We start from the raw sequence: 12,935 nt of genomic DNA, 5'->3' as shown, positions 1-12,935 counted from the left end.
TATATATATATATATATATATATATATATATATATATATATATATATATATATATATATATATATATATACATGGTGCCGGCAAAAAGAAAGTCTGCACGTGTAATATTTTTCAAAAACTGCAAATTTAAGCTAAACCCTTAACTACAGACCAGAGGTAATAACGATTACTAATATACACCTCTAGCTTATCCGTCAATTTATAGGAAGCCGACATTTACACGTCAATTTATAGGAAGCCGACATTCTCACTACAATTTATAGGAAGCCGACATTTACTGGCCTATATGTGAACTGGTTGTCTTTTGTACCAAAATCACGTAAGGTCGGCTTAATTAATACTTTGGTACATAGAGCCCTGATGATTTGTTCACCTAACAAATTGGACGCCGAACTCGATAAGATCAGGGAAATATTCATCAATAATGGTTATCCTGTTGACCTTATTCATGACTGTATTTTCCAAAAGGTTGCGGATTTTAAATCCCCTAAAAAGTTTGGACCTGTGAAATGTCCGGTTTATTTAAAATGACCGTGGATTGGGGAAAAGAGTAACAGACTTTCCAAACAGATTCGCAGCAGTATTTATGACTGCTTTTATTCTGTGTCCTTGCGTTTGGTATATACTACGAGACTTGCATTTCCTTCTTTTCGCAAGGATAGTTTGCCTTACATCCAAAATAGCAATATTGTATATCAATTCAAATGCCAGTGCGATGATGGTTATGTTGGGCGAACATCCTTGCATCTTTTGACTCGTATAAACCAGCATGTTCCATCGAAGATCAGACAAGGGAGGATGGGATCTGGTAGTCTCCCTCCTTCTGCAGCCTTGGACTCTGCTATTGGCCAGCATTTGGTTGACAACCCGTGCTGTGCTGATAGATATAAAATTGAATGGTTCGAGGTGCTACATAGAGCGGACTCCATAAATCATTTAAAGATTTTGGAGTCTGTCTCTATTGCGGTGCGGAAACCTTCTTTGTGTCGGCAGAAAGAAACATCTAATACATGGTTTCTCTTTGGGGAACTGTGAATCTTTTCTCCCGTGTTTTTCTTCCCCTCGTTGCGCCATTATTTTAATCGTTTTTTAAACGTTAATAAACTTTATTTTATTGTCCCCGTAATTTTTGGCACATTCAATAGTTCCCCATCAGAACTCTTTACTTTCGACATAGTATTATTTTTACGCTATCGATTTTCTCCTGATGAGATGATAGCTGAAAGAGCTCTCGAGTGACTTCCACCCATTATATTTGAAACTTTATTTAAATTCTGTACCTCTGAACATATATATATATATATATATATATATATATATATATATATACTAGCAAAAATACCTGTCGTTGACTGGGTTCAAAAACAGCCTATAGAAAATGGACTCTGATTTATGAAAGTATGATAGGTTATGAAAAAGAAGGCTTGTAAAGAGGTAGCTTCGAATTTTGGGGTATCAAAACCAAAGCAAAATATGATGAAAGTAAAAATAGATAAACCCCATAATTTATTATACCATACCTGTTCACACTGAAACACTTATCACAATATTCTGTGGATCTTTATAAAACACCTTGTTAAACTTTGTGACATATTTCCATTCTACGGAGGTCAGGTGCGAACGAACACCCCATAATTTTATTATACTATATTTCCTCAAACTTAATTATCAAAGTATACTTACGCCGATAGATATGAAGAGTCTTTATTAAAGTTTATGCCTATTTCCATTCTATGGAGGCCAGGCGCGAACGCAGACCCCACAATTTTATTATACCATCCCTATTTTAGTTAAAACATACTTATCAAAGGATTCTTATGTACATCTATATCGAACACACTTGTAAATGTTTTTTTTTTTAATTTTTATTTTTTTCATTTCCATACTTTGTGGAGCAAACAAAACAATTTTAATGAACCACCGTTCTGTCAGATCAAACATACCCATTTCTGTGTTTTGATACATATTCTATCATTTTATGTAATCAGTTTTTTAAAATAGTCAACCATATAGGAGCCTATTCGTGACCAGACACACACACACACACACACACACACACACACACACACACACACACACACATTCAGCTTTATATTATATAAATATATATATATATGATTATATTACCGTTTTATCTGCTTAGTTAGACATGTTTCGATTACCGAATCGTATCAACGATCCAATAACTTCATCATGCTTTTCTAATATCTTTTTTCCTAATCATAATAATTATATCTCTAAAGTCTGATAAAGGTATTAGATTGTTGATATGATTCGGTAACCGAAACATGTGTAACAAAGCAGATACAACGGTAATAAAAAAATAATATATATTTGCTCTACAATCGTATTTAGCACTCTCTTCAGGTTTTTAGTAAACCCAAGTTTGCTATATATATATATATATATATATATATATATATATATATATATATATATATATATACACACAATATTTTTTTAATAATTTTATACATAGCTAATGTGTAGTTTTGGATGTTCTTTATTAATATATTTTGAATAATTTTATATGATGCAAAAGCCTCATGATAACGAATGAATGTTTTTTTAACTCTTTAAATATTTTAGTTTTATTACCACCTTGTTTAATCATCCTTTTTAGTAAGCTATATATATAATATATATATATATATATATATATATATATGTGTGTGTGTGTGTGTGTGTGTGTGTGTGTGTGTGTGTGTGTGTGTGTGTGTGTGTGTGTATTACTGATAACATTCTGTACGTTACAACAACGGACGTCTTCGTCTGAACTCCATGAATAATAATAATAATAATAATTATAATAATAATAATAATAATAAACTCTATTTTAAAGGCTACTGAGAGTAATTAGAATTTACACTATTATATTGATCTCTCATCAATACAGCGTCATGAAGAAATTGATAAATCGGACTTATAAAATGTATTAAACAAAATGCGATTAGAAATTCTGAGTAAGATAAGGTGAACATACGAACATCTGGCATCTGGAAAAAAATAGGACAGAGTATGTTATGTTGCAGATATTCGGATATAGTTGAGTTGTCCCAATATTACTGAGACGAACGAAAGACAATATCTATTGTACAATGTATTGTACAACGTATTGCTTTTCTTTTTCCGTTTAAGCAACTTTACAATTTGTATGAATTGAATTGTCCTCCTCTTGATTGGTTTTATCATTGAGACCAATAAAATATTGTCTCATAGTTTTACAGAATTTAATTGATGAAGAAAAAACGACACCTTTATGTAAACAAGCATATTAGAAGTATGATTTTCCAGAGAAATGATAAGGAATATCCTCCCTGGAATCCTAAGAACAGAGAAAATCAAAGGACACCGAATAAATCTATACAAAACAATGCGGAACAATATTGAAAAAATCAAAGAAAAAAATAAATTAATGAATTTTATTTTACTCTTAAAAACACTTTTCCTTACTCAGGCCAAATCTTCTGCGAAAATACTAATTGGAACAGATAGTAACCAGACAAAGAAGGTGAAAATTGATTTAACAGACCCTGAAGTTTGGATAATTTCGCCACGTATTAAAGTTAGAGATTAAAGAAACATACATGACGATTATAGAATCTGAGTCGGCAGATTTTAAAGTTTTTTTGTTGCTTTTTTTTGTAAGCAAAACTCCGGAAAGAAAAGACAATTATACGTTTTGATATCCACTATGGATAAAACTCGATTCCTAGTTGGGAACCGAATTCAAATGAATGCACGACGTTCGATGATACAGAAACCTATAATCAAATTATGAAATACAAAGCTACATCTATATGCATGTTATGGAATTATCAAGGATTCACCTAATAGTGAGCGGACTTAGAATCATTATAGAGAGAATGTTGAAATAAGCGTAGATTGTTTATGATATTAGTCAGATGAAATAGAGATGATTGGGAAAATATGTAAAGGATTGTTTTGTATCATTAATTTGGGTTTCATAACTAAAATTAGATACACCTAGAAACGAACTGAAATTCTTGGACGATGCATAGGAGGATGCGGAGATGAATACTTCAAGAACCGGTCAAATTTTCCATCCGAAAAATAACTATCCTGAACTGATAGAAGTTTGCCATACCCCTGGAGAGAGTCAATATAGATTCTACATAAGTTGAATCGGAAGAGAGAAATTAGAAGGGACTTTAGTGTAGACTGCTGGAAATGGAGGAAGTAGAGATATGTATCGAGATTAACAGAATGTTTTGGAAACCTGGAAAATCCGCTCGCAATACCGCAATGAGCTGACGAACAATATGTGATCGATAATTTTTCTTATAATTATATAAAATTAGGTTATCTATAATATAAATCTCACCTGTCTGTGTAAATTTATTTACGTATGTATGTATGCATACCTACAAGTTTAATCTAGGTCTCTTCCGGTTTGGCGATGGGCGCAGCAACAAAGATGTCACTTTTTTTCACATTCTTTTCACCCTTCGCGGTACGGGTTCGAGCCTGCCTACCTACTACCACTTTTTTTTGTTCAACAAACACCTCCAAACACCTGGGCAACGCCGGGAACCCATGCTAGTCTTCTATGATATAAATATCACCTGTCGGTTTAAATATATGTATTTGTTTGTATGTCTGTCTAAAACTTTCGACAGAGGCGACAGATTTTCACAGAGTTGGTACCGTTTTTAAATCGATCCTTCGGACGACAAATATCGAAAAATTGGCTAAAAATATTAATACCTTTACGTTAACTAGGCAGCTTTCTGCAGGGATGAGTCGCTTTTTTGCCGATATTTTCGAAAGTCAACACCTCTCTTCGATGTACTAGCCTTAAATTAAACATTCGTCATTTTCGGTTTGGCGATGAGCGCAACAGCGAAATGTCACTTTTTTCATGTTATTTTCCTTCTTCGCAGTACGAGTTCGAGTCTGCCTGCCTACTACAATTTTTATTTGTTCAACACACACCTTCAAACGCCCGGGCAACGCCGGGTACCCAGGCTAGTAAAATATAAATTTGATGGCATTAATTGAGATTAAAACTTAAATCACCATAACGCCGTGTATGGAGCAATAGATTCAATCGTAAATTAAAAACAAATAAAATAAAACAAAACAGCAACAGTGCCATACTTGTAGGTGCAACTGCATACTTTCGTCTAGAGAGATCAGACGAACATGCACTTTAATATAGATGTATCGTTTAAGAAAAAACTTACTAGCTGATGTAAAGATCGAACTTGCATCCTCTTGTTTATCAGACCTTTTACCCATCAACAACGCTTTCGAACGAATCTTGTAAAACATGTTAACTAAACAGTCGTTAATGTTTTTTCATAGCAAACCTGCGATATAATAGCAGGTGAAGGATTTCACATGCGTAGTTAACGAAGGTGTCGTAATTATTTGCGTTAGTTGATCGCACAGCATGAAAGGATATCTGTACACACGTATAATGAAATGCACAACAAATTAACAAAATTCATTTAAAGCTAAAAGTACCGTATGCAATATTTTAACTAATTTCGCGATGTATTCGTACAGTTTCGATGAAATGATTCTGTAGTATTTGCTTATTTATAAATCAATACAGACTCAGAACATACACATAAGCATACGTTCAAACATTAACGATTTAACGATTAAAACGTCAAATTATTAAAATGTTATAAACGACGAGATGACCCATGTGAATTGAGAAATATGCAGAGTTTTTATATAAATGTACGATGCACTCTGCATGCTTTATGTCAGTAAAACTAATAAAATTTACTGTTTTTCATGTTCCAAACATAAGTTAGAAAGTCACGTTTACGAGAGAAGGTGCGAGTTTAATAATTTAATAGAATCGATTAATGTTTATCTTTATGAGGAACTTTGTTTGTCTGTGTGTCTGTGTGTCTGTGTGTCTGAGTTCGTGTCTTATGGGCTCAAAAACGGCTTGACCGATTTATATGAAATTTCACGCGGAGGTACATTATGTGCCTGACAGCGTTCTTGGATAGGTTTTCTATAGAAATGTATTCGGTAAGTATCGACAATCGATAATCGATAATTGATATAATCCGCTAAAAAAGGAATAGCCGATTGAAATTGTGAGGAAGCGAAATGATGTTGTTCTTTAAGAATAAATATATGTACAAATATATGTACAAATATATGTAAAAGTATATGTACAAATACATGTGCAAATACATGTACAAATATATGTACAAATATATGTACAAATACATGTACAAATATATGTACAAATATATGTACAAGTATATGTACAAATATAGGTACAAATATATGTACAAATATATCTACAAATACATGTATGTCCAAATAAATATATGTACAAATATATATATGTACAAATATATGTACAAATATACTGGAATTTTTTCTTAACTTTTTATTTTTTCCCTCTGTATAATTTTCACATTGTTTTTCAGTTTCTGTTAAGATTCAACAGGTAGCATATTAGGTTGTTTTTTAATTTTGGGAAAAACATATTCTCAAAACAGCTAATATGATGATTGATCAACAATGTTTTTACTCTATAAGGGTTTGAATTCACCAAACATTAGAAATCCTATTTTTATCAATTAGATTACTTATATATGAATTCATTTGTGAATTTTCGTTCGAATACATTCTATTCACTGTATTTTATGCATGGCATAATGACTTTTATACACCAGTTTTTATTTGATCACCGTGGTTAAGCAATCTTCTACCTGGCCAGTACTAGATGGATTAGAATTTGGGAATAGCAAGTGCTGTATGTAAGGGGGACGTCAGTACTTACGGTTGTTCCTGCATCATAGTAAGCTCCCAGATGTCTGGACCCATTTCCTATATCCGGCTAATAGTTATGCCTTTTACATCTTTCAGCCGGAATTAAGAAGCTTTGTATGTATAAATGTAAATGTGAGCGTATAAAGAGAATGTCGGCATTTCACCATATTCAAACGCAATTTATGAAAATAGTTTTCTTGTTTCGATTCTTCATTTTTCATTCGAATATTTTTACAAATACAGATTTTTCGAAATTTCGTTTTCTTTTTTCCCTAATTACCTTTTCTGTTTTTGTCTTTCTCTTCTCATCTTGACAATAAATGAAACAACAATCTCAACACTGGAAATGTGTTTCCTAGTATACTATTCTCAGCTCATGTCTTCTCACATAAAACAATCTATTTGCCAGCAGATCTTTATCACTTTGTAGGCTTTTCTCCCACAATATTTTTTTTTAATATTAATTTCGCGAACAATGCACTCGCCACTGGAACTTTGATATGTGATTTTGTTTCACGAACATCACCATTTCGAATACTGATTTATATCGGGCATGCATTTGCTAAAACCTATTTTGAAAAATCTCATTACTATCATGGCTATGAACGCCGCTCATCCATGGTCGATTCACATATATACTCTCCGTCAATTTTTCCATTCTCATATTTTTCTCTAGGTTTTTCCCTTGTTATTCACTTCATCTTTGTGTGATTTGTACATATACACATCTTCCTCTAATTCCAGTTTCTTTTTCTCGTTTTTAAACTTTGCCTTTTTCGTATATTTTTCTTTTATACTATGTTATGATGCCAAATTTTACCTCGTATTTTTTGGTCTCTTTCGGACTACTGTTCTTATCTTGAGTGTCATTTTCACAACGTTTCCGTCAGTAAGCTGCACAAAATTGTTCTTTGAGTGTCACCAGTACTGAAGATCCAACTTTTAACTTTCAGAAGATTATAACTTACAGTTGAATTTTACCAAGTACACGCGTTGGACAAAATACACCTGAAGAAGGTAGAAGGTTATGTCGACTGAAATGTTGTTCCGAAGAATATATACTACAAATATTACAATCAGTAACAGAAATTTGACCACTTTGCAACTACATTATGAGCCCACCGACTTAGCCGGATTTGGACCTTAGAATTCACCCTTGTTCTCATATTTGTTTTTCCCGTTCCCTTCCGGTTATTTCCCATTGGAAATTCTTCACCTGATTCATTTTTTTTTCTTTTACATTTTCTGCCTTGCATATATATGTTTTTTTTATTTGCAAGGATTAATCTTTGGGATATACACGGTTGCGAGTATTCTGTATTGCACTAGGCTGGTGCTTCTCTACTCAGCGCTATCGATATTCGCCCAACTGGTTGAGGCTTCTTCAACAGACATCGGAAAATTACATTTTAGACAAAGAGGATTAGGTAACTTATGATCGCAAACTAAGTCGCATATTTACATTACAAATTATAATCTTATCCCAGATAGAAACATGCGCAATGGTTTGAATAATAACAGCGAATCATTGACAATTTTATGACTAGGGCTATCACAACAGAATATTCTCTTCCTTATTTTGACTCTCGAGTATATATCCGACACAGTTAGACACAGTTAATCAACTGAGGACCACCTCACTCTATAAAAAAGCATATAAGATATCAACGGATACACACTTGAGAGTCAAAACAATGCAAAGAATATGCTGTTTTCCTAGTCCTAATTATGACTATAAGTTCATGCTATCGATAGTGAAATGCAATCTTATTCGGATCTGCTCCAGAGTTAAATCAGCAACGCATCCTCTAAAAATTCTTATATTATTTAGTTGCCTTTAGTACAAAAGTTGGATTCTATAATATTTCAGAGTATACTTGACAATCGTAGAAATAATCTGATGTTGACTCATCAAATAAAAGCGATCCTCTCGTTGCATTCGAGACTAATTACTCATTATTTAGTAATGATATTCCAAATTTCACTCCCTCTGACAAAGAACTAGAAAACCAACCGAAGAATTAAATAAAGAATTAAATAGTTCTGCATAGGTAAAAAGAGGTTGAACAACAATTAGGTGGAGATTTAAACGACCATTACATATTACAATTTATATTGATAAGTTTAGGAGCATGCTAGAGACGAGGCCAGAAAGGAATAGTTGGCTATCATCAAAGATAAGGTTTGTAAATAATGAGCAATGGACAGCTTGAAGTTCGTGAAAATTCTTGGAAGAGAAATGATAACAAATCCACATTAGAATGAAAAGGATGAAAATAGTAGAGAACAAATAATCAGTTAAAATGTCAAATAAATGATCTTTTGAAAAAATTAGTTAAAAAGTGAATGTACAGTAACGTACATATGATGCACAATTTGTTTACCCCCAACCCTTATCATAACCACAACTTGTTCCACTCCATTAAACAAATTGAAGTAATCCTAACGATATAAATTGTAATTAATCAAAATGATAATGTGGTGTAGATATTCTTCATAGTGCTTTCCCTGACGATGATCTAATGTAAAATATAACCCACACTCTTGAGACTGGCGAAATATCCGTGATAGATATAAGCCAACATTATCTGCAATCCATAATATGAATTAAAGAAAAACATGTGCCAATTAAATCCCTCCAGCTTACCGTGAAAGGATGGTAGATATGCTCCATACAATGTTTATAATTTGGAGAAGATTAAACATCAAACGTTTTCTCAGATATAAAGTATCTTCATTGAATCAGAAAGTGGCATAAGTTTTAACAGAAAGCATGCGATCTCTTTACTACACATCCCTGCCAGATGTTTTTGGAAACATTTATGGAACTTTAGAAATGAAATACTGAATAGGAAATAGATGGCAGGTACTACAGCTTTAGATTGAGAGGAAGTACCATAAGACACAAACATTATTATAAGACAAATAATTAAAAAGCCACAAGGAAATAAAATACCGTGTAATTCTTATCTTATTGAATTTAATCTGATTTAAATACATTTTAGGGACAGACATTATGGGAGCTGTTAAAACATACTGAAACGTATGAACGCTATAAAAGTATGTATTGTAATAAACAAGGTATACTTTTACGTGATAGAAACTTAACAAAGTTTTAGTGATTGGTAGATGGGACTGCATTTTATCCCAAATATTCTTTAACATTTCATGACATTGTTAATAGATGTTATTGAAAGACTGGTCCAGGTTACATGACGTAAGTGATGCAGATGAAAATACACTACTCGCAGTTTTGTTTGAAAACCAACAATAATCTACACAAAAACTAAAAAAATACTTGATACAGATGAGGACTAAAGATACACACATCAAAATGCAAAGTGTTGCCTAAAAAGGTAAATCTTGACGTCAAAATCAGCCAACACAACTTTGTGAAACTTTTTATATCAGTTTTTTTTGGATCCCGAATGTTTCAAATGATGTAAAATGATGGATTCTGTCAACCTCCAAAGTCTTGTAGACGAGAAAAGAATACCATATGTTTTGAATTTTAGACTCTACAATACAATACAAGGTTACATTTGCTTCTAAATCTCGTAGAGGGATGAATGCAAACTCTCTGCATTTGAACATTTTCGACTCATAATCAGCAAAATCCGCCTGAATATTGTAATACGAAATTACATCATCAAGGTGATCAAGAGAAAAAGATGAAATTGTTTAACAACGTTGTCAAATAACCTAACACTAATACATACCGTAATTTAGAGGATGAAAGTCTCGAGGAAATGAACTTGTGTTAGACTTTCAAGTATTAATAGCTGAGCTGCTCGGTTACTCAGCGATGTTGAGTTTCCATTCTCAGCAGGGGAAAGATTTGCAACAATAAAACAGAACACAGAGATCCTTTGGCGAATTTACTATTTTTTAATTTTTATTTTTTTACAATTTAATTTTTCCAGTTTTTTTTTGAAAATGATTTTTATTTACTTTTGTTTTCGGTCATTTATAATTCCCAAGCATTGTTCAAAGGATTTATCTACATCGATTTTTTAAAAATACTTTTTCCAGAACTTTGTTAAGGTCTGACGTCTATTTCCTTACAATTTATTACTTTTTATTTTTAGTATTATTTTAATGTACCCTTTCATTGTTGTACTTAAACAACGACTAATGTTCATCTACATTCATTTTTGTTTACTCTTCATCTACTTTGTATGTCCTGTTCAGAAGTTTTCAGTAGAAATTTATATTTACTTTAAATTTCAATTTCAAGACTTTTGTTTCCGTAACATACTTTCTATATTTAGTTGCATTTTTACGTTTTTTACTTGCCTTCGGTTTTGCTTCCAGCATTTTTTTTTCAAAGAAAAAAATTCGAAATCATTATTAAAATTTTTCTTCAATTGTTCTTCATCAGTTGATTATTTTATTTTCTTCGTATTTATATTTTTATATTTTCATTTTCAAGTTTTGCACATTCATTTCTATTCCAAATATCCTCCTTTCTTCTGCTGTTAAACTTTTCTATTCTCAATTCATTTCAGTAATTTAGAAGGATAAGTCGTCATACTTTAACTTTAATTTGACATTTTCTTATCTTAATATTTCATTTTCGTTACGATTTTATATATTATATTATAATTATAATTTGTATCTAGTTGCTATTTCATGTTTGAAATTTGATTTTCTATGATTTAATTTTTCCAAAGTTTTATGATTGACTTTAATTTACTTCTAACCTTTGCATTCACCAGTCTTAGCTTCATTTTCTTTTGACTTTTGCACATTTTTCATTTTCATGTCTTTTTCAGTATTTTAGTATTTTGCCTTGTTTAATTTTTAAATGTTCTCATTCATTATTCCCAATTGTACTGCATTTTTTTATTGATTCGCAATATTTTTACAATGTAAAGTGGCTAATATTTATTTTAGTTTAATTTGAAATTTTATTGTATTTTATTTTTCTCATAGAGTTTTTTGACTGTAGAAAATCTTTCCTATTTTATATTTGTCATTATATTGTATCATTATCTTATAAATATTCCCATTTCAATTTATCTTTGGCATTTTATGTCCTCAGCTTTTCTTTCAATCAATTTCAGTACACAATTTTTGCAAAGTCTAATTTCCATGTATTTTTTAAAAATTGTATTTTCATTAAAAACAAGGCACAGTGTCATTTTGATATAGGGAAGCAAGATGTGCGTCCCCATTACTCATGAACTCCTGCATATCAGTACAGTCAGAGAAGCAGGCCCTGTGGCATCTGTGGATCTCTACTGTTTAGGGGAGGGATTTTGCTACTTCTGATCATTTTCAATGTTTTCCTTCTGTTTAGTTTTCATCCATTTTTTTATATTTGATTCCTAAAATGTTTGCCTAGTCCTCCATTTTATCTTTTTGCAATTATTTTCCTTGTCGGTATATTGTAAGGACTAATATCAAGCTACTTACAATGTGTTTTACATTTAATTTACATCCTTCGAATTTTACATTTTACTACAGCAATTCTTCTCTCGATAAATTCTAGTCAAAATTCAATTCCTTTTCTTTAACCAATCTGCTATTCAATTTTCTTGCAAGAGTTATGCATTTTTAGAAGTTTTATGCAATTTTGTCATTTTTCTCTGCATCATATATTACTTTCAATTTCCTTACACTTTTTTCGCATTGTCATATTCAAATTATGTTTTACATTTTTACAACGATTAATTTTTATCTATGTCCAATTCATATTTTTACATTTTCATTTCTCGAGCTTTTTAAATGTTTTAATCTATGTTTCTAATAGTTTTAATAACGTTTTCGGTTAATTTTTAGCTATTATCATTTCTATCATTCTCATCGTCCAATTCAATTTTCTCCTTTGATCTCTTCATTCATTTCTTTTCAGTATTTGATTCAGTTTATTATTATTTTTTGTATTTATTCGTCTATATTTATTCGTCTATATTTATTCGTCTATATTTATTTGTCTATATTTATTCGTCTATATTTATTCGTCTATATTTATTTGTCTATATTTATTTATCTATATTTATTCGTCTATATTTATTCGTCTATATTTATTTGTCTATATTTATAGTCTATATTTATTCGTCTATATATATTCGTCTATATTAATTCATCTATATTTATTCGTCTATATTTATTTGTCTATATTTATTTATCTATATTTATTCGTCTATATTTATTCGTCT

This window comes from Euprymna scolopes, chromosome 38 (genome assembly GCF_053919585.1).
Source record: "Euprymna scolopes isolate OS-2025 chromosome 38, ASM5391958v1, whole genome shotgun sequence".
In the NCBI taxonomy this organism is placed as follows: Eukaryota; Metazoa; Mollusca; class Cephalopoda; order Sepiida; family Sepiolidae; genus Euprymna; species Euprymna scolopes.
Note: the sequence above shows the minus strand (reverse complement) of the source record.